This window comes from Puma concolor, chromosome D2 (genome assembly GCF_028749965.1).
Source record: "Puma concolor isolate L17-30 chromosome D2, mPumCon1.1.hap2, whole genome shotgun sequence".
NCBI lineage: Eukaryota > Metazoa > Chordata > Mammalia > Carnivora > Felidae > Puma > Puma concolor.
Window position 1 is genome coordinate 42,759,911 of NC_141677.1, and position 23,791 is coordinate 42,783,701.

The window sequence follows — 23,791 nt, forward strand, 5'->3', positions numbered from 1 at the left end:
AGTAGGTGCTCAAAAATAATTTTTGAATGAATGAATGAACAAATAAGAAACAAATATGTAAATGAATATATACAAGAATTGGGGGGGAGGGATTGGGGGGGGCTCAGTCAGTTAAGCATCCAATTTCAGCTTAGGTCATGATCTCATGGTTTATGAGTTCGAGCCCTGCATCAGGCTCTGTGCTGATAGCTCAAGAGCCTGGAGACTGCCTCAAATTCTGTGTCTCCCTTTCTCTCAAAAATAAATAAATGTTAAAAAAATTTTTTTTAAAGAATGGGGGAGAAAACAAAGGAAATATTCCTAAGTCCAGAAGATCAGGCAGTTAACATCCTGATCAGGCAGTTTTTTTTGTTTTTTAATTTAAGTGGGTTTTAACAGGTTTTAAAAGGCAAAAATGGATTGAGGATTAAGATGTCTCTCTTTCTCTCTCTCTCTTTCTCTTTCTGTCTATCTCCCTCTCACTCTCTCCTCATTCACTCCCTATCTGTGTGTGTGTGCATGTGTGTGTGCACACACGCACATGCATGCTTTTTAATGTTTCAGGGAGATGGTGAGCAAAAAGTATGGGGAAAATATCAGTTTCTCTTGACTGGAAGGTAAAACATGCTGAATAAATGTCAGACAGGGACTCTGCTGAGCAAAACTAGAGAGGAACATTTGGACTTTGTCACTAACATCTCAATGGCATGGTCCAAGACCTGGGCTGGACTATTAGCATTCTGACTCAATATTTAAGCAATCAATAACCTGAGTACCTCCTAAATGCTTCCATGTGCCCTTCCAAGTTTAGTTAGCATTGGTTCCCAAGCCTCAGTCAGAGGCTTGGCCCATCACTTGTGGTAGTGAGCATGTTGTGGGGGCTTTGGGATCCAGCGGGTTCAACAGAAGGCAAAAAAATGGGGAAGATCAGGCACATGTAATGATATTCTGTGTATACCAGACCCATGTCAGATCTTTAAGGTCTTCTAAGTACCGAAATAGAATATCTCATACTTTAAAAATAGCTATTCTACATTCTAGGTTGAGGGGCACCTGGGTGGCTCAGTCAGATGAGTGTCCGACTTCAGCTCAGGTCATGATCTCGTGGTTGGTGAGTTGGAGCCATGCATTGGGCTCTCTGCTGTCAGCATGGAGCCCACTTTAGATTCTCTGTCCCACCTCTCTCTCTTCCCCTCCTCTGCTCACTCACGTTCTCTCTCTCAAAAATAAATAAACATTAAAAAAAAAAATCTAGATTGACACTACATAGAATATTCCTTCCTTCTTCCAGACCACTAACATTCAAAGCTGCCTAGTAGCATAATTAAGATTTTAAATAATTTAAGCTTCTTCACTTTAACTCAAGACAGTTTGAAAGATAGGATTATGACTTATGAAACTAATATCCATCTTGACGGGTTCAAGCTGTTCTTTGTGGTCATGAGCACCTCAGGTTTTCAAGAGGGAATTCTTAGCTATTTAGAATGAGATTGTTTTTTCTGTGTTAGAAAATAGAAAAAAAATCTTCTATAAGAATAGAGTTAAAAGAGCTCCATCAGAGCAGAAAGGAAGAAGAAAAGCTTTACTTTTTTGAATGATTACCCGTTAAACATCAGACACTGTTTTGCAGACTTTGAATCGATTATTTTATTATGCTCACAAAACCATGCAGGGAAGGCCTTAGTATCCCTATTTTACAGATGAGGTCCTGAGACTAGGAGAAGACAAGGGATTTCCTTAATATTACCTTGCTTAATCCAATATAGGATTGGTATTTGAACCCAGGTCTGTCTGACTCCACAGTATGACCTCTTTTACCATCCCACACTACTGCTACATCATTGTTTTGTTTTTGTTTTTGTTTTTGATTAACGACTGATTTTAGAATTACAGAGGTACAGGACAAAGGTGTTTCTTCTCCCCCTAGGCAGTAGCATAGGAGCCTAAAAGCATGGGCTCTAGTGCCAGACAGTCTGTGATCACTTACTTTTTATTTGAACCTAAATGCATAATTCAGTTTCTCAGTGCTTCAATTTCTTCAAGTGCCAATAGGGTTGATAATGGCCCCAGAACCTTGAAGAAGTCTAAATGGCTTTGAACCTATACAGAGCTGTGTATTGTAAGTACTTAATAAATGTTCATGTTATAGTTGTCATTGCTATTGTTGTTAGGGGGACTTTTCACAGAGGCACCACTACATAGAATAGGGACATGGCACAAAGCATGCTTTGAACCCACATCGTTAAGTTCCAATAATGGAGAAATAAGAAGATTCCCTACCCAGAAGTTGTTATGTCTTGCCAATCTACAAAGGGATCAACCACAGTCCGAGGCTGAGAAAGGCGGGGGGAGTTATTCACAATCTGTGAGTCATTAGAAAAATGAATTCATTCCTTGCTTGGTCAGAGCAGTGAGAGTGCACCTATGTGGAGCTCCATGGGTACAGAACCAGCAGCTTGAAAAGGGAATATGCCCTATTGCTTTATGCTTTCCCAGAGAGATGGCTGGTATGTGCCCCTTTTTGGAGCCAAGGTAACAAAAACATTGAGGGGGGCAAGACAGCAGGAGCAGGCTGCCAGAGCATTTCAAGGGATTCAAGCATTCAGGCAGAAATTTAAAAAATTTCTAGCTAAAAGCCATTCATCCATTTATATTTCAAGCATAGTATTGACCCCAAAGTACCATATTACAACCAAATTGCACCAGCCAGCTGTATAGCTGAGGTCTACAGGCTCTAAATACCTTACGGAACATTCTGGTAACCAAAGAAACAAAAGCTTGTTAAAAAGTGGTAGTAGCTTGCATGGCCATGAAGTATGGCACCCCTGACATCAGTCTGTGCTTTTCTTTATGTTCTTTAGGGTGAGCCATTGTGCCTTGGATACAGTTTGTGTGTCCAGTAATTATTTCCTGATAGAATGTTTTTCCCATTTCAATCTCTATGTGTTAAGCTCCTTTGATTAAAACAAACAAGCAAATGAACAGAGAGGCAGAAAAACAAATCAAAATAAAAAACCTCAGGGACATTGATGAATGCAGTAAGAGGAAAATAAGAAATAAAAAAATTAAAATTAACAAAGATTTTACCTTGAGACTTTTCTTTCACAGAGACTGGGATAACATTACGGTGTCAAAACACACACACACACACACACACACACACACACACACACACACACCATTAAGGTGTGGCTCTAGAAGTCAGAAAATACCTATTGCATGACTAGTGAAGAATTGTAGGCAGATCTACCTTTGGACTAGACATCCATTTAACATGACTCAACTGCCCTTTGTCTCTCTTTTATCCTTACTTTCTTTGTCTTTTCCATTTTCCCCCCACTTCCAATTGATCTCCATCCTCCTTCTGGTCTCTAAGTTTTCTGGGAAAGACCTTGGTCGTCCCAACTCCTCAGTAGCATCACTACTGTAACAGAGCCTTTGTGCATGAACAGCTGACGAGATTCCCAACTACACCTGCTCAGATGACTTGCCTGGACCTCAAGGTTCTTGCCTTAGACACCGAGTCCCCGAGCTCTAGTCACAGAAGCCACATTGGCCTTGTCTGTTAGCAGATGCTGACGGAGTTGACTTCCACCTGGCTGGCAACCTCCATGTTTACTCAGCACAGTAAATGAACTACAATTATTCTTGTAACAATTTAAGGGGTTGTTTTCAAAATTTTAAAAATCTTTAAAAATGTTAATTGAAGACGTTATTTAAATTTTTACTGTACATCTCAGGACAAAGTGATTTTTATTCATTGAATTTCTTCTTACTTATCTGGGGATCAGCACATTTTTCTTGTTAAAGGCCAAATAGTAAATATTTGGGTTCGGCATTCTTTGCGGCTACCACGCAACTCTGCCACTGTGGTACGAAAGAAGCCACAGACAATACGTCAACAAATGGACCTGGCTGGGTTCCCCTAAACCTTTTTTTACAAAACCAAACCCGCCAGCTATATCTGGCCTGTAGACTATATTTTGCTGACCCCTGATTTCTCCCAGTGCATGCATGCATGCTCACACCCTCCAAACCCCTGCTCATTTCACAAATCCACATTTCCTTGTTAGCCATACAGCAGAGCTTGCTGATCTTGAGAAGGACTTATTTCACTGAATTGCATGGGGGTTCCTCGTTTGCGAAGGCTCATGGGATCTCTTAAGTGGAGACAAAGCATAAATTGCCTAAAAGAGAACTGATGCCCCAGAATCATCAACAAATGCATGTATTTGGGGGAAATTTTTAGCATTATAAAATGGAATGTTTTCTCCCAGAAATGATGAGAATGGCACTTCTGTCACACAAGCATGCATATCTGCTTAGGCACAGACATTTTGCTGAAAATCAGAATTATAATATTCTCTCCTGCCAACCCTGTGAGATGCTCCAATGTTAATGGAGGAGGGGGGGGACATATAGGAAACATAATACGTTTTGCTTTTGACAACTCTCTTAACTCTGTTTTTCTCTCCTAAAATGGAGTTGTTTTTTGAACCATTCTATCCAATACCTGGCTGTCATGTCTTTATACTAGGGGGACACTGGTACCATTTTACCTTTCAGAAAACAAGCCCTAAAACAATCCCCAGGTAGGAGATTTCTCTTCCCAGATGGTAGGTCTATAAACAGTGCCTATGGGTTGTTTACTGGATGAATTATATTCCAGCCATGAGCTACTTATTCTAAGTCTTCCAAAAATTATTCTTCTTCACAAGTTTGACTTCCTTCTTTGGTTAGTATATGTTTTCTGTCTGTCGTAAGTGATGAGTGTGGTATTTCATTCTAGCAGAAATGAACCTTTCCTGTGTGTGAGACAACAAGATTTTGATGTATTTCAGCTCATGCAGACCTCCTCCCTGAGCTGTCTCAACCCATAGAGGCAACAGAAGATCCAGAATTTCTGTGTCTCTCTTCCTTGGGGGCATGAGCTTCCCTTTATTCTTAGATTTTTTTGTAATTGGTAGTTTCAACCAGGAATATCACTGTGTGAACTTTTTTGAAGGTAATCACATGTGTGAGTGGCAGGGACACTGAGGGAAAGAAGAAAGAGGAGAGTGTCCTTATATCTCTTCAGTATTATTGTTAGAACCTGTATGTCCCTTTTTCTTTTGTTTCCTCACGTACAGCAACTTCCTCGTGATATTCCAGGTAATGTTGGTTACATGGAATAGGTTCATGACACATCTACCATAAGTAGCAAGGACAGTAAAATTTAATAAGGGGTAACTTAACAAAACATTTTAAACAGAATCATCCATAAGAGTAAACAGGAATACTAAGAATTCCAGGGTAATCTCTGTCCAGATATGTAAGTTTGTGTTTGGATCGTAACAAACCTAGTAATGGGGTGGGGTAACCTGCCTTTGTTGATTGTGTATGTTGCCTGTAGTTTCAAGAATACACAGTCCTGGGACATCTGGGTGGCTCAGTCGGTTAAGCATCTGACTTTGGCCAAGGTCATGATCTCACGGTTTGTGGGTTCAAGCTTCGCATCCATAGGTCTCTGTGCTGACAGGTCAGAGCCTGAAGCCTGCTTTGGATTCTGTGTGTGTCTCTCTCTCTGCCCCTCCTCCGCATCCTCTCTCTTTCTCCCCAAAAAATGAATAAACATTTAAAAATATAATATTAAAATAAAATAAAAGAATATACAGTCCTCATTTCTCAGATGCCTTAACAATCTATTGTGTGTGCCAGTTCAGAGTCCAAACCGAGTACATTCGCATTATGTTATTTTTCCAGATTTTCTGGAACAACACAGAACAAAACAGGAGCAAAAGAATCATCAAAGTCCAAGAGCTTGCAGATTAAAGTGAAGATAAATAAATACCAGAGGGATTGCAATACAATGTGATAATTGATACAAGGGAGATTACTCCATTGCCTCACTCATGAAATCTGTCCAGGGTAGGAGTTATGGGAAAGCTTCCTCCTCGTGGAAATCTGAGAAATCTAAATGATATACTTCTAGCTTGGAGGATGATATGGGAGAGGCAAAGAGGACATTCCAGGCAGAAGGAACAACATTTATAGTTACCTGGAGTTAAGGAGAACATTTATAGTTATCTGGAGTTGAGGAGTTGCTGGGGAACTGAGAGCAGGCATGGAGCAGAGCATGTACAAGGCAAAGAGAAAAGACATTAGTTCATATAGGCCTAGATCATGAAGGATGAGCACCCACCACCTTCCGATCTCCTGCACTCACTGGTTTGTTCTTTCTCCTCCAGAAATGGCAATGTCATCCAGTTTTCGTTCTGACTAAAAATTCTGAAGCCATGCCTAATCTCCTATTTCTTTTGATATCCCACACCTGTTCCATCAGCAGGGATAGGAATCGTAGTGACTTGCCTTTACATATTCATCCATCCTTTATTTTATAAAACAAGGTTATTTTTGAGATACTTGCCATTCATGACTTCAAGATTTTAGTTCAATAAATGTTAACGGAGCAGATAAGGAAGCAAGACATACTTGAACTTTGGAGCCAGACACAGTTGGGTTGGATTCTTGCTTCTACCTTTCACCTTCTAACTTCATAACCTTGGGAAAGTCCCTTGAGCTCCCAGACCTTTGAACATTGGCAGAGAGAAGCTAATTATGTGTTCCTCAGAGTACCTGCCACAGGATCATTAAATATTAAGAAGAACTTTCTATCTCCTCACTTTCCATCCTAGTTTCCATTTCTCTTTTGAAACTTCTTTTACTGCATTTTTAAACATACATTGCCTCTTCTATTTGATTTTGTGCTCTTGTGGGCTAAAACTACATGTTAGGTGATTTTTTTTTAATCTTTCAATAAAATACTTTCTTGGTTTATAATTCTACTTTTGCTTAGTTTTGGCTTGCTTGGGAGTCCTGTCCAGTCAGCTTTTGGGTGTTAGAGAGAGGAGGTATGGTTTCCCTTTCAGCTTCCTGGAGAGTGAGGATGATTAAGGGAGGTGGGCAGTGATCCAAAGTGTGAGAGCCCAATAAAGGAGGTGCCTGGGGGTGTGAGCTCTGGATTGGTTGGTTTGTATTTGAAAACCATGTTCATGAGGTACTTGCTTACTATCTCTGGGAATTGACTAACTGTGGGAGGCGAGTCCCTCAGGATCAGCAAGGTTCTAGATATCAGAGCATCAGAAACAGAAATAAAAGAGGCGCCTGGGTGGCTCAGTCTGTTAAGTGTCCCACTTCGGCTCCAGTCATGATCTCACAGCTCGTGGGTTCAAGCCCTGCATCGGGCTCTGTGCTGACAGCTCAGAGCCTGGAGCCTGCTTCGGATTCTGTGTCTCCCTCTCTCTCTCTCTGCCCCTCCCCTGCTGGCTCTCTCTCTCTCAAAACTAAATAAGCCTTAAAAAAATAAAAATAAATAAATAAATAAAAAGACATGGTTATTACAGCATATGATGCCAAACATGAATGGGCATGTGGATGAGATGACAGTATGCAGCTATCTGAATACAACTGCTGTTATAAGACAAGAACTATTCCTATGGTGTGGCTATAGGATGTAGAATAAATCTAAATACTCCATATACTTTGGGGCACCTGGGTGGCTTAGTCGGTTAAGTGTCCGACTTTGGCTTAGGTCATGATCTTACGGTTGGTGGGTTTGAGCCCTGAGTCAGGCTCTGTGCTTACAGCTCAGAGCCTGGAGCCTGCTTCAGATTCTGTGTATCCCTCTCTCTGCCCCTCCCCCATTCATGCTCTGTCCCTATCAAAAATAAATAAGCATTAAACAAATTTATAAAATAAATTAAATATTCTACATACTTTTATTGAAGATGATATGCACAGACATCACAGAGACTTAAGAATTCTCTGGAGACTTTAAAATTCTATTTAATTCGGCTATAATCAGGTGCTTGAATCACTTCCCTTATGGGTCGTATGTGGTTCATCTTGCTTCTGGATATATTGTTCAGAGATTCTTTGCTTGTATTTCTGAAAGAGGCAAGTATCCTCTGTTACTTCCGCCTCATTTGAACTATTATTGTCTTATCTCTTGGTACTAACCCTGTCATCTTCTTGGATCCTGTAGCTCACTCCTTGCTTGGTACACTTGTCCCCAAGCCCCTGTTGGTATCACTACAGAGTAGGAAACAAATTTCTTTCATTGCTGGATGGCAACTTATTTCTCTTATGTGGGAAGGAAAGAATTCACTAACTGCAGTAAGATTATCATGTATTAATAATTATTCCCTACTGTCCTTTGTTTAGGTAAAAGAGATGAGATTTAAAAGTCACATTTTGAAATGACTAAAAGATTACCTGACCCAAGTCTTGCTGAGATTAGAGCTTAGGAACTTTTTAGTGTACCACAATTTCCGGTATTCAATGCTGGAAATCACAATGGGTCTATAAAAACAGGTCAGTGGTGTTTTTTTTGTTTTTGTTTTTTGTTTGTATTTGTTCTTTTAAAAGTACTTGTAAGGTCCATCTTAGAGACTTAGTAATGTGAACACTGCATATTTCACTCTGGGAATTTGTCATTACTGGGGTGTGTGTGTGTGTGTGTGTGTGTGTGTGTGTGTTGATAGGCCTGATGAGTCAGGATTTCCCATTCATATTTGTGAATTAAGAACACCTGGGGTATCTTCTGTCACTGAATAAAGCAGTATGTGTGTCAGTTAGACCTCTCCTTTCCTTGAGAAAGCTGACTGGCACTGTTTCTTTAGATGAGGCTTGTTGGTAAGATTTGCACTGGGTCGAGAATTGGAGAGCTGTCAGGCTGAGGAACCCCAAATCTCAGAATGAGGAATGACAGCATCTGCTAGAACCCTTAGTTCTCCACAGGTATATACTTTTATTTATTTAATCTAACTTTCCTTTCCTTCTTCATGATCTTCTCTACATACCATACATTTGATCAATATTCTCTTTAAACCATAGTCACTACAAGTACACGCAGCTGTTTATTATAGCAGATTGTAATTAGATAAAATTGGAAAAAATATGAATGTCCATGAGACTTCACTATAATATAGACTACCATGCAGCCATGAAAAAATGCCTACGATTTTGACTTTATTGTAAGTTTTATAAAGCAGGTCAACAAATGGTAATAGAGCCATCGCAACAGGCAATTGCTTGATTGAATGTCACTAACATAGTAACTGAAAAACAAAAGCTATATGTAAAAAGAACATATAGTCTGATTTCACTCATACGAACGCCAAAAACAAGTACAGCTAAACTTTGGTGTTAGAAATGAGGTTAGTGGTTATGTCAGTGATTAGACAAAGCAGTTAGTGACTAGGAGGGTGTATATAGGCTTCTTCTTGGGTACTTGTTATGTTCCCTTTCTTGATCTGGGTGTTTACCTAGGCATGTTCATTTTGTAAAATGTCCTCATGCTGTAAATTTATGGATTATGCATTTTTATATGTGTGTTACACTTTGATACAGATCTTTTTTATTTTATTTTATTTTATTTTATTTTATTTTATTTTATTTTATTTTATGGTTTATTCATTTCTCAGAGACAGAGAGACAGAGTGTGAGCGGGGGAGGGGCAGAGAGAGAGAAAGGGAGACACAGAATCTGAAACAGGCTCCAGGCTCTGAGCTGTCAGCACAGAGCCCGATGCGGGGCTTGAACTCATGGACCTCGAGATCATGACCTGAGCCGAAGTCGGACGTTTAACTGACTGAGCCACCCAGATGCCCCAATACAGATTTTAAAGGACGAGAATTTGAATTTTGCAAAAATGTGAGAGTGGGTCATTTAGCAACAGGGTCAGAAAGTGAAAGGACATTCTGAGATGGAGTAAGAGATGTGGCCGGCCAAGAGCATGAGCAGCCTAGATTTCTAGGGGACCAGAAACTATGAGCAAGTAGAGGAAGCCAACTGGTGACACTAGAATGTGGAGGGAGACGGGGGAGCAGAGTGTCCAAAGGGAAGGCTGAGCCATGCTATTTTATTTCCAGTTCTAGTTTGCATGTGTCTATCCTTTTTTTCGGTAAAATTTTCACAGACTAAATTTAAATCAAATATTACCGGCACGAATGTTGATAAAGGAGCATGCATACTTATTATTGTTCTCATTATTTTAATTCAAGGATCGTCAGCATGTCTCTGTTCCTAAAACCAATGAGCTTGACTACAGTGATTGTTTTAATATTCCTCTTTCTGTTTTCACATGAGCACTTGGAGAAATCACTTCTTTTCAGATGGTTTAAATGCCACCTCTCAAACCCAGGTTTCTCTGTGGCTTTTGCCAGCAGTCTCTATCATGGTATATTAAAATCATAGCAACAACAGCAATAATAATAATAGAAACCACATCAATTTTATAAACACTTTCAGTGAGGCAAACACTGTGTGCAGTAAAGACACTATACAAAGCATTTCCTTTAATCTTCCAGTAATCAGGTGAGGGAGGTATTATGATCATTGCCACCTTTTCACGTTAACAACTGAGTCACAGATAGGTTCAATAAAACTGCTCAAATTCACATAAACAGTTAGGGAAGGAGCCTGGGAAGAGTTCCCTGTTGTCTGCCTTTTGACTTGTACTGTCTCACGTGCTAACCAATAACCACATGTAACCATTGAGCACTCAGAATTTGGCTAGCCTGAAATGAGGTGAGCTGCAAGTATAAAATATACACTGGGTTTCAAAGACTTAGTACCAAAAAAAAAAATTATATATATATACATATATATATATATACACACACATGTATATTTTAATTATATTATGTACTATGTATAATATTTTATTAATATTTTTATAGAGATTCCATGTTGAAATGATGCTGATCCATATGTTGGATGAAATAAAAGGTATAAGGTTAACTTTGTGTGTGTGTGCTCCTTTTCCTGTGTCTTGGCCATGTTAGGTAGATTTGAACAGATACCAATCTAGAGTCCCAGTGCTAGAAATTCAGATCTCCCACTCTGGGGTGGGGCTCACTTGTAGGTAAATTTGAAAAGATTCCCAGGTATTTATTTATTCATTTAATGTTTTTATATTTATTTTGGGAGACAGCACAAGTGGGGGAGGGGCAGAGAGCGAGAATCCCAAGCAGGTTCTGTACTGTCAGCACAGAGCCCAACACGGGGCTGGATCTTACGAATGCTGAGATCATGACCTGAGCTGAAACTAAGAGTTGGACGCTTAACCCATTGAGCCATCCAGGTACTCCCAAGAAAAGATTCTCAGGTGTTTCTAATGTATAGCCAGGGCAGAGAACCACTGCCTCAAGTCTAGAAACCTGTGCTGTGCCTTCTGATACCCAACCTGACTCAGGGCAGCCCCTGATGGGATAGTTACAACATGGGCACCAGAAGTCCCAATGCTACAAAGCGAGCAGCCTGAGCAGCTGATCAGCAAGCAGCTAGCTGACTCTGTGGATGATGCTTATAGATCATAGTGGGTCACCCCTAAAATCTAGGGCAAAAGGAGTTAGATTCCTTTAGCTTACATCTTACCTAGCTGAGGAAGGTGGAGATCCATTAGACAAACCTGGGAAGGGCTGAGTGTCACCTCCGGCCTGGATGCTTACCTGGGTGGCAAGCTTGAAATGATTTAAGAGGATTAGGCTTCTACTTTATCAAAACAGGTCAAACACTCAAAGATTCCTATAAACCATTGGGCCAAATTCTCCCCATTGCCAAGAAAATAAGATTTTATCATTTTGAGTCACATGTCCTGCTGGTTGAGTGTGACTTTGCCAATGAACAGTGTATCCTAAGGGACAAAAACTGGGGTTAAGGGTAAGGATTGGGGGACAGTTATTATAAGTTTAGGAAAAATGGAATTCGCAGACCCTTTAACAATGAAGCCAAAAGCCAAAGACCAGCTTTACCTTAGCATTGAACACTCACCGATAGATTTATTTTGATGCAATTTGCTTTTTACTTATAATTTATTTGTGGGGAGAAATAGCATTTGGAAGCCCAGTGCATGTTAGAGATACCAATGAGAAGACCTAGGGCCTTTCATTTTTTTCAAAATGTGTTTTATAGCATTCACTTATCTATAGTCAGCCAGAGCTGACTGTTTGGGAAAGGAGGGCGAGAGATAAGGGATTATTACAGAGAAGGTTTATTTGGTGGAGAGTGTGGGGGAAGAACAGGAAATTACAGGTTGAGAATAAATGTGTTTATGAATTTAAACTGTTATATTCCCTTAAATATCAAATTTTATGGATAATGCACATCTAAAAGCATTTTGCATGGAAATAAGATAAAATATAATTTTGAATATCAACATTTTATGATGAAGTAATTATTTTACTTTCTCAAAGTATTTTAAAAGATGCCCTTGCCACAGTGGACTGCACAGAACAACAGAATAAATATTTTGGGTAAGAGGACCTCCCTCCAAGAAAGCATAGCCTCTGTTTTATTACCCCACCAAAGAGACCAACTGGTAAAATGCTATCAGATGTCCAGCCCAGAAGCTATTGACTTTCACAAAGGCCTGCTGAGTACCTGTCCCTGTGCAGAGCAACCATGAGCCAGGGACAGGGATCCAGGAATGAAGATTGTATTCCTGCCCTTGAGGGGCTCTCAGTCTGGAAGGACTGTTTCCTTTGAGGAAACAGCTACTCTGATTTTTGGTACAAGGCAATGCAGTTATGGGAAGATACAAAAGAGATATAGAAGGGAAATCTTGAGAAGAAATTTCAGACCTAACAACGTGTGTATTCTGAGTTTTTATGGATCACTGGGTATGTTATTTTGTTATAGGCACATAACAAAGTACCACAAACTGGCAGAGATGGTATTGTCTCACAGTTCTGCAGGCTAGAAATATAAATCAAGTTTGCAGGGTTGATGCCTTCTGAAGGGTGTGGGATGAACGTGCGAGAACTTGGGACGTGCTTCTCTCTTAGCTTCTTGTGGTTTTCTGGCAATCTTTGGCCTTCTTTGACATGTGGATGCAATACCCCTGATCTGCCCTCATCCTCACATGGTATTCCCCCTGTGTGCATGTCTGTCTGTGTCCCAACTTCTCCTTTTGATAAGGATACAGTAAAATTGGATTGGGGTCCATCCTAATGACTTCACCCTAACTTTATCATCTACAAAAGCTCTAAATCCAAAGAAGATCATATTCACAGCTATGTTGGTCAGTACTTCAACATCCTTTGGGGGGCACAGTTCAACCCTTATGGGTGTGGGGCTTTCCAAGCAGAGGAGGGAAGGGGGCTTCCAAGGAGAAATGACACAGTGTTGAAGATATAGAGCATTTCAGTACCTCCTGGTCATTTCACTCCTTTGTACACAAGTGGTTTGGCTGCAGGCACCCAAACAGCACTCTTGGGATTCTTTGCAGCAAGGCTCAGGGAGTTGTTTGATCTTTCTGATATTTTTATCATATACTCTCTTGGTGCCCCACCCTGCCAGTGTATGTTTGACTTCACTGATCTCCTGGTGAATATCCATTTCATTCTCCTTCAGGGCCCCCTTTACTTTGATGAAATAATTCTTTTTTTCTTCAATAGTGTAGTTATAAGACCATTTAAGTCTTTGTTCATTTTTGTCTTCAAGTTAAAAAAGTGCACATCCCAGGTTCCAACAGTCTAAATATTCTTCTCTTTCCTGATCAAAGTTCATTTGCAGTTCCTTGTAAACTGGTAATATTTTAATCTATCTTCAGCATTTGTTGATTTTTAAGAACAAAATTCAGGAAGCCCTCTTGTTCCAAGGATAATTAATGCTGGAATAAATCATTTAACCTTAATCCAGTTAAAATAGGGACAAAAAAAAAAAGTCATTGGCTACAATCAGGGAGAGACTGACCTACCCAGATTATAAGGTTGACTTGATGAATAGACTCTTAACCACAGGGCCTCAGATAATGAATAGTTAGCTAAGAAGGAGCCCTGATGGTATTGTCAGGTGTACTTTTAGAATGAACTATCAGAGTGATCTTGCTTTCATTTGAAACCTAGTGGTGGCACCACATAGTGTCTGATTTGCATATGTTGAATATGAGGTGGTCCAGGTAGAAAAGCTTTTGCTCTTGTATATGACTTACAGATGTGTGTGTGTGTGTGTGTGTGTGTGTGTGTGCGCGCGCGTGTGTGTGCGCGCGCACGCCTGTGTTTAAGCCTCACATTACTTGGATACCCGCACATTTGGGGAAATCATGCTTAAGTCTTACAGACTTAAATCATGCTTAAATCTTACAGATTTAATTTAAACTGGTGGTACAAAGAAAAATTTCCTAAGAGCCAGTGGAATCCTAGGGCCCCACACTTGGAGGGGACATGGAACTGCCTTTTAGAATATTCTCCATGCCCTCACATATACAGAAATAGTTCATCAAGGTCACCCACTCCTCTATCCTTAATATAGAGATCCCTTAAAGAAAATGGCAGAAGAAAGCTGCAACTATGATTTTCTTTTGATATTATATATTTTTTCTATGTAGTAAAGCTTAGCAAGTTTTTGTGAAGGGACTTCTAGAATTCTGAAGACAATTGCAGTTTCCAAAAGCATTCTTGCAAGCAGTTTTGCACACTGGGACCTAAACTGTGAGCTGTTGAGTTTAGCAGACAATGCTGTAACCTACAAGTTTTCCAAGGAATCTTTGTTTCTGGGAACAAAGAGCACACTTTTCTTCTCAAAGGGTATATGTGAGGGAGATTATGAAAGGCAGCCCATGCTCCAGGGAGGATAACTTGCATTATATCCCCTGAAACATCTGGGTAGGAGATTCAGTAACACTAGCTGAAAAATTCAGTTACCAAGAGTAAAAGTACAAGGAACCAGGAGTAAAGAAAATGACATAAAAGTAAATTCATTCAGTACTGGTCTCAGGGCACAGGCAGTGGGGGCCAGAGACAGCAAGTCACTGCCTGCCTATAGATAAGGCTAGTTTTCCATAAGAGAAGCAAGAATGTTTTCAGGTCCTATTTTTAACTTGAACATTGGCTTCAGAAAAAAAGGGTAGGGGATGGAGCTAGCATTTTTTTGTATCAATTGTATGCCATCCACTATCGCAGAAACTTTATCTGTGCTGTCCTACTGAATCCCTAAACAAAAATGGGAGGTATGTAATATTTTCCCCATTCTATTTGTAAAGACAATGAATGAGAGAGCGTGAGAACAGTTGTAGCTGGTGTTTACAGCTAGGCATACACACCAGCCCACCATACTGCTCCCTGAGTGAGATGGGCTCAGGGAAGAGTGAGTGCGGCAAGAGGCAGCATTAATCTTCAGAGTCTCGGGCCAGGCTGCCTGCCAAAAGAATTGTTTTCCATTGGGCCAATGTCAGTTTCTGAAATTTCACTATAACGCTACCTTCTTTAGTTCCACCTTTATACCTTGAAATATGATCCTATAAAACGAGAAGAGTGAGTTCGATGCATGACAGCAAAGGAACAGAGTTGGGGCCTGGAGAACAATGGAAATACCCTTACCTATTCTTCTTTAACCAAAAGTTGGTTTTGCCCTCCAAAATGACTTTCATAATCTGGCTTTTTATTTTTTTTTTAATTTTTTTTTCAACGTTTTTATTTTATTTTTGGGATAGAGAGAGACAGAGCATGAACGGGGGAGGGGCAGAGAGAGAGGGAGACACAGAATCGGAAACAGGCTCCAGGCTCCGAGCCATCAGCCCAGAGCCCGACGCGGGGCTCGAACTCACAGACCGCGAGATCGTGACCCGGCTGAAGTCGGACGCTTGACCGACTGCGCCACCCAGGCGCCCCTTTAATCTGGCTTTTTAAAGATGGGAGTGCAGCAATGTTGACATCCCATAGAATAATAATAACAGTTACCATGTATTAGGTGGAACCAAATTAAACTGCCAGTTACTGCCACCTATTGCCCGAGCCTCCCATGGCAATTTTGTATGGTTCAGCCTAATACTGAGTCCTCAGAGTTAATAAGTTAGGTATGGCAATGCCCTGTATATATTAACTCGTTCAGTCTTCACAACTTCTCTATAATGAAGTTAATGGGAGCCTCGAGTTACAAGCAACGCATTTGCTGCTTTCTGGAATTAGGCTGGAATTGTAGCTTCTATATCCAAGCTGAAGTGGTACAAGACAGGACAGGTATGGGGACAGTACATTTGCGTTGGAGTACGTGAAAGATAAAGACAGAGACTCCAGAGAGGTAAGGGGCTACCTTCATGATTTCACCAAAAGAGCTCATTCAGTTCCTCAGTGACCTCTAACGTCACCAACTTAAAGGACGTTACTTTATTTGGCCTCTCAGAAGCACTCAATAGCAGCCTGTACTTTTAGAAGAGCTTTCTGGGGTGCCTGAGTGGCTCAGTCAGTTAAGCATCTGACTCTTAATTTTGGCTGACGTCGTAATCTCATGGTTTGTGAGTTCAAGCCCCACATAGGGCTCTGTGCTGACAGTGGGGCATTGCTAGGGATTCTTTCTGCCTCCCTCCCAGCTCGTGCTCTCTCTCCAACTAAATAAACTTTAAAAAAAAAATACAAAAAAAGAAAAGAAAAGAAAAGCGCTTTATGTTTTCTTCCATGCTACTATCATGTTGGTTGGGGTTTTGTTGTTGTTTCTTGTTTGTTTTATTTTGTTTTGTTTTCATTTTGTTGTTGTTATTGTTGTTTTTTGCCTTTTTTGCCTTGCTTGCTTGGCTGCTCTTTTCTCATCAAAGCTCCCCATCTTAGACATGCTTCTCTTTTCACTCTGTATTTTCTCGTGGAGTTGTCTTATCAAAACATTCAGTTGCTGTATATGCTGAACCCCTGAATATTTATATCCAGAGCCCTGTCACCTCCTGTTAGCCTAGATCTGTGTATTTAAATATCTACTTTACACCTCTACTTAGATACCTTATAGGCTTTCAAAATTCACCCAAGTCCAAAACCGAGTTTGTTATCTTTCCTTTCAGTTTTGAACCTCCTCCGATATGTGCTGTCATAGTTAAGAGCATTATTGTCTAGTTCCTGAAGTATTTTCAACCTAAGTGCTTTCAACTTTTGTTTATTCCTCTCTCTACCATGATTGTTACTACTATCATACAAACATCCATCACGTCTTACCTGAGCTGATTTAATAGCCTCCTAACAGGACTCTGCATTTGTTGTATCCCTTCTGATATTTCCCACATATTGCAGAAAAAAGAAACAAATATTATCACATCACATTCCTCTCCTTTCAAATCCTTCTGTACCTTCCTGCTGTTGTAATGACACGGTCATTGTACACCACATCCGTATTACCTCTGTGTTGCTCTGCTAAGCTCCTAAGGAAAATGACTTGTACAAAGGCCCTATAGTAGTAGATAGCTTCCAGATTCCCGACCATGCCATTCTATCTCCTACCACAGGGCCTTCTCCCTGGACCACTCTCCCCATCCCCAGAAGCCTAACTGGCTTCTAATATTATACTTCAGATCTCTGATCTCTGGTTTCTATGAATATGTCAGTTTTCCATACTATATGCTTTTGTAACATTACATACGTCCCTGTTATAACATGTATTACAGTCGGCATTTCATATCGTTGCCTTTATTCAGATTGGGATAGGAAATTGAAGTTTATAAAGGTAAAGTAACATTATCTGTGGTTACCCATATTAAAAGTGGCTAAAATTAAAATCAAATCCAAAATTGCCAGACTCCTACCTAGCCCTTTGCTTCTTGCACCTTACTATGCTAGTTTTTGTGTGACACTCTATGAATCAAGAGCATTGATAGTGCCATCACTGTAACTACACCTGGGTCTATAAATTCACTCACAGTCTTTGGAGTTTTAATTTCACTCTTGATTTAAACTCAGAATTGATTTTGTGCATTTCCCCAGGCAATATTTGACTAGCTTCAAATAAGAACAAAAACAGTACATAGATTTTATGTGGAAATCATTCAGTTTGTAGATAGTCTTTTTTTTTTTGTTTTAATGGGTATAATTATCCATCATTTCCATAATTCTTTTTATTGGCAGAGGCAGGGTGGGGTAGCTTATCATATACAAGTCATGCTTATTCCATTACAGTCATCAACTCACAACAATTAAAGGAGGTGAAATTCTCTATAGTTGGTACAACTACTTATTTGTTTCCAAGTTCAATTGGAAAATTTAATGAGCTTATAAATGTGGGGATGGAAAGGATGACATTCTTTAAGATGGCAGTATGCCCAAACAAGGTCTCAGTGACACATTTTTTTTATTTCTTTAATTTGAATTTTTCCAAATTAAAAATGTCAACTAAGGTTTGCCAGGGCCACAAAATTGACCCTCTCCATTTATTCAGAAATTATATTTAATTTCTGATTTTGATACTTCAGTCTGAATAAAATGGAAATAGAGCCTAAGACCAGAGTGAAGAGGGGATCATTCTCCTAAATCATTGTTTCCTAGTACACTTCTGCAGGAAAAAGGACTAAAAAATGTACATCTATATTTAAAGGGAGGATATAGTGTATGGTCTCAGGAAAGAAAAAGAAAAAGAAGAAAGAAAGTCCTCGAAATCAGACTCTGTGTATATAAGCTTTCATCCAGGTCTGTTGTGTCTGATATCCATTTGCCTAATTAAAGATGAATTACTGCAATTGACTTTGCTGTTAGAGGAACATTACAAGTCATGGGCTCATTTCATCTGGCTCTGGAAGCTTCTGGGTCATTTTGGAAGAACCCCAGAAAGTCATGGTATGGGGAATTCAGCCTAGTTTTCTGGCTGTGAATTGGCATCAGCACTGGGTGAAGCTAGGCCAGAACATAAAACCAGGCAGTGCACCAGTATAGGCAGGGGGTGTGGTGAGAACAATACTCAAATCCAACATACAGAGTGTCTTCCTGGAGCCTGACCAGACAACCTGAAAACCACCCAAAATGCCAGGGACTGGCAAATAGATGGTATGGAAAAGAAAATGAACCAATAAGAGTATCTACATGTCAGCACATCATGCTACAGTATTTTCTGAGGCCTTGAAATGCATGGCTTTACCATTTTTCCTTATGGTACTTTGCCCTCTGGAAAGGACTTTGTGAGTCTAGAGTCACAGTGAGAAGGCCAGGTTTGAATGGGAGAGCCCCACTGAAAGGAGCCAGGTATAGATTTCAGGAATGCATAGTGTCAGTTACTGGTGGTCAATTTAGGAAAGGAGGATGTGTGGGAAGCCTGAGAGGACATGGTGTGGATAAAGGAGAAGTAGTAAACTTGAAAAGCATCCCCAGGTGACAGTTGATGTATCAGTTGATGCACAGCTGAAAGCAGAAAATCCCTATAAAGACAGAAATATCCTCTTATTCACTAGACAATAAGTCTTGTGGTGTCAACTGTGTAAGAAGCACTGCACTAGGTGATGGGGAAGTAGCAGTGAATCAAACAAATAGGTCAACAAAAACATGGTCCCTTGAACCAATGAAGCTTAAAGTGCAGTGCAAGAGTTTTTGAGCCAATGACACAAAATTTGAGACCAAAAAGGTAAGTAGACATTTAAAGGACAAATACAAGAATAATATTAAGGAGGGAGAAAGAGAATATTACATATCAAGACTCTAAAAAGTTGAATGTTAGACATGGTAGAAGAAAGAGACTAGGTAGTATGGGTGGACAACGTTGTATTAGTCATACATATCTTTTGATATTATGTATACACTTATATATTCTCTGTATTCTTTTGTCCCTCAGGATTAATATTTTGCTATTGTACTTGACATAAAAGAAAACACTTATTTAAAATTTATCATTTGCTACATTTTTACATAAATATTCATCATGAAAACCTCATCCTTGAGACAATGAACATATCTATAACTCCCCAAAGTTTCTTCATATCACTTTGTAGTCTCTTTCCTCCACTCCTCCCTACTCCTGACTCCAGGTGTCCAGTTACATGCTTTCTGCTACTACGTGTTAGTTTAAAATTTCCAGTTTTATATAACTGCAGTAGCACAACATGCACCTTTTTCTTGTCTGACTTATTGCACTCAACCTAGTTATTCTGAGATTCAGGTGTAGAATTGCTTATATCACTAATCCATTCCTTTTTATTGCTAAGTAAGATTCCCTTATATGGCTATACCACAGTTTTTTTTATTATTTTCCTGGTAGTGGGCCTTTGGATTATTCCAGATTTTTTTTTTTTTTTTGCTATTGCAAATAAAGCCACTATGAATTCTTATGTACATAATGAACATATGCTTTCATTAGTCTTGGGTAAATACCCAAGAATGGAATGGCTGTGTCATAAGGTAGATATGTGTTTAACTTTATATTAAACTACTTTTTTGGTGGTTATACCATTTTTCATTTCTACCAGAAGTACACGAGAATAGAAATTGTTCACACCCTTGGTATGGCCAGCCTTTAATATTAGTCATTCTGTTAGTGATGCCTTATATCTCATTATAGTTCATATTTCAATTCTATAATGACTAATGATGTTAGGTGTCTTTTTTATGTATTTACCATCTATATATCTTTGAAGAAGTGTTCATTCAAATATTTTGTCTATTCTTAAATTGTGTTGTTTGTCTTCTTATTGAACAATAAGAGATTCTTACATATTATAGACACAACTCTATTGTTGAGTACATATTTTGCAGAGTTTTTTTTTCCCCAGAATTTCCCTGTTTTTTTTTTCCTTTCATTTTTATTTTTTTCCTTTTCATAATGGTCTTGAAGATTAAAGACTGTGAATTTGGACATAGTTCATTTTATTGATTTAAAATTTTTTATAGCTCCTATTTTTTGTGTTATAGTTAAGAAATCTTTGTCAAACCCATGATAACTAAGATTTTCTTGTACATTTTCTTCTAAAAGTATCATAGTATGAAATATTATATTAAGGTCTGTTTTTCATCATGAATTTATATTTGAAGAAGCTATGAAGTCAGGGTCAAGGTTCATTTTAGTGGCTATGGGTACACTATTATGACAATATCATTTTTTGAAAATATCCTTTCCCATTGAATGCCTTGGCATCTATATCAAAAATCAACTGGCCACAAATGTTCGCATACATTTCTGGACTCTTTTGTTTGTTCCATTGATTTATCTGTCTATAAATAGGCCAATACTATATTGCCTTGATTACTATAGCTTTATAAAATGTCTTGGGATAAAGTAGTTTGACACCTTCAGTGTTGTTCTCTTGGTTATATATAAAAAAAAAATTGTTTTGGTTACTCTAGATCTTTTGTATTTCCATAGAACATTTAGAATCATCTTATTGGTTTTTACAACAGCAAAATGCCTCCTGAGATTTTAAATAGAATTTCACTCAATCTATCCATCAAATTGAGAAGGTTTGACATCTTAATAATATTGAGTCTTTTAATTCATGACCATGTTTTTATCTTTCCATTGATTTCGGTTTTAAATTATTTCAATAACATACGGCAAATTTCAGTATATAGACCTTGTGTATCTTTTGTCAGATTTATCTCTGTGTACTTTATATATATTTGATGCTTCTGTAAATGATACCTTAATTTCAATTTCTGATTATTTGTGGCTTTTAAATGGGCATACATTTAATTTTTATTGTTTATCCTGCAACTTCGTATCATGAAAGCTTGCTAAGCTTACTTATTAGTTACACTAGCTCTTTGTAGATTCCATAAGCTTTTCTGCATAGATGATCATGTTGTCTGAGAACAAAGATCATGTTCCTTCTACTTTCCCAAAATCAATGACTTTAATTTCTATTTTTGCCTAATTCCATTAACTAAACCTCCAGTACAGTGTTGAATAGAAATAGTAAGAGTGGATATTTTTGCTGTATCTTCCCCTGATCTTAGCAGAAAAGCATTCAGTCTATTACAATTAGGTATAGGTGCTGTATAGATACTCTTCATCAGGGTGAAGAAGTTCCTTTCTAAGTTTTTGAGAGTTTTAATAAGAAATAAATGTTAGATTTTGTTAAGTAATTTTCCCCTGTATTCTGATAATTAAACAATTTTTTTCTTGACTGTTAAAATTGTGAACACATTGATCGATTTTACAATATTAAACCAACCTTATATTCCTTGTATAAACCCCGCTTGGTCACAGTGTATTACTTTTAACATCTTATTGGATTTTATTTTCTAAAATTTGTTAATAATTTTTGCATATCAATGTAGGATATATGTCAATAAGTTACTTTCTTTTTATACCTTTGGTTTTGGTATAAAGATAATGCTGGTATCATAGAAACAACATAGAAAAAACAATGTTTTCCCTTTCCTTCAATTTTAAGTGATGAGAAGACCCCGGGATGAGGGAAGAGAGTGGGACCCAAGGAATCAGTCTTTAAGAAAAAATATAGTACTTTTTTCAATTAAGTCATTCTCTCTCAGGATGCATGAGAAACACCTGAAACTTTCATTCAAGTAAAGATTTTCATTTAGAAGGTCCAATATGGATACCATACCATGTTGGCATTAACAACAACAAAGAAATCTCCCTTGTTCTTACATGGTTGATCCGTGTTCCAAAGATTTTTATTCAGTGGTTCTCAAATATGTTTCACAGGCCAGCATCAGAATCACCTTGGAACTTTTAAGAAACTGCAAATGTTCCATCCCCAGTTCATACCTGCTATATCAGTAACTCTGGGAGAGAAAGTAGGTGGCCATCTGTCCTTCAGTAGCTCTCAAGGGGACTCCAATATATAGTAAAGTTTGAGAGGTACCACACTATGTAAAGAAACAAAAGGAATAGATACAGATGCACTTAATTTTGTATATTTTGTGTTATAAATAGAGATGATTTATACTATGCTGACTTCCTTTTCTTTATATATATGGAAAATCTGAAAGTGAGAGAAGGGAGAGTAAGTCAAATGTTTGAATAGTACGCTGAAGTTATGGGTAATCAGGAAAATGCAGAAGCAGGCTGATGCGATTGTTAGTCACTATCAGCTATCTACTTAAGCAATGCTCTTGTCAACTGTATTGATGTCCTTCTTCCCAACTGTACAATCTTCTCTCCCAATTCTGAGCTGCTCAAGGGAGAGGTATGAAGAAGGCAGTTTCTTGGATATGTATGCAGTTATTTTGCCAAATGGGTAAAAGGGAAGAAAAAAGAGATATAGTAGCTGGGCATATTTGCAAGAGAGTGAATGACTGTAATCATGGATCATAGTCTCTATGCCGTATAAAGAAAGAAAATGAAGACAAGAGGAGGATAATTAACAGAAAGTTCTGAGATCTATAGATAAAAAGGTCTGATGAGCTGGAAGATCTGTTTCAGTAGACATATTTCAGAAATGATCTGGGATTGTAAACGGTAATGGCTAAAAAGTAGCATGCTTATATTTGAATTCTTGTGTGTGTGTGTGTGTGTGTGTGTGTGTGTGTGCATGTGTGTATGATAAGAAGCTATCAGATATGACCTTGGTAATAGAGGTTGAGATTACTGTGCCAGATCATTGGTATTGAGGAAGTCAAGAATTGGGTGAATAAATATTCACACACATATTGAAGTTGTCTGTCATTAGTGATGTGAATCATAGTAGTGAATGGATGAATGGGAGACAGAGAAGGACCAAATCAGAAAATACAGTGGCATCAGTATCACATAAAATAAATTGGAAGCCATCACTGGCACAGGAAAATTCTGATGGACACATATTTGTTTCTCTAGAAGATTATTTTAGGCTCCACTATAATTTCAAAAATGTATGTCCCAGTATGTGCTAAATTTGTAGAATGTCTCTTGATAATAAGATTCATAATTATGATATCTGTACTTGATCAAAAATATACATGCATATTCAAAAAATAACCAGCTAGCCTGTAGACAATTGCAAAGAAATTGAATCATAATAACTTCCTTATGTTTTTCTATTCATGACAGGGACAAAAAAGTTTGCTCTGAAAAGCTCCTACCAACTCAGAAGTACAAGGATGAAAATTATCTCTGCCGTACCCTGCTAACATCAATTCTAATTCTGTTTTTC

The 23,791-nt window shown here is 38.6% G+C and overlaps 1 protein-coding gene across 10 annotated transcripts in view; it reads left to right on the top strand.

Annotated features, from left to right (window-relative positions):
* The window catches only part of NRG3 (neuregulin 3), a 1,064,827-nt gene that overhangs the window by 1,003,759 nt on the left and 37,277 nt on the right, over nt 1–23,791 (top strand). The gene's annotated exons all lie outside the window — the stretch shown is intronic.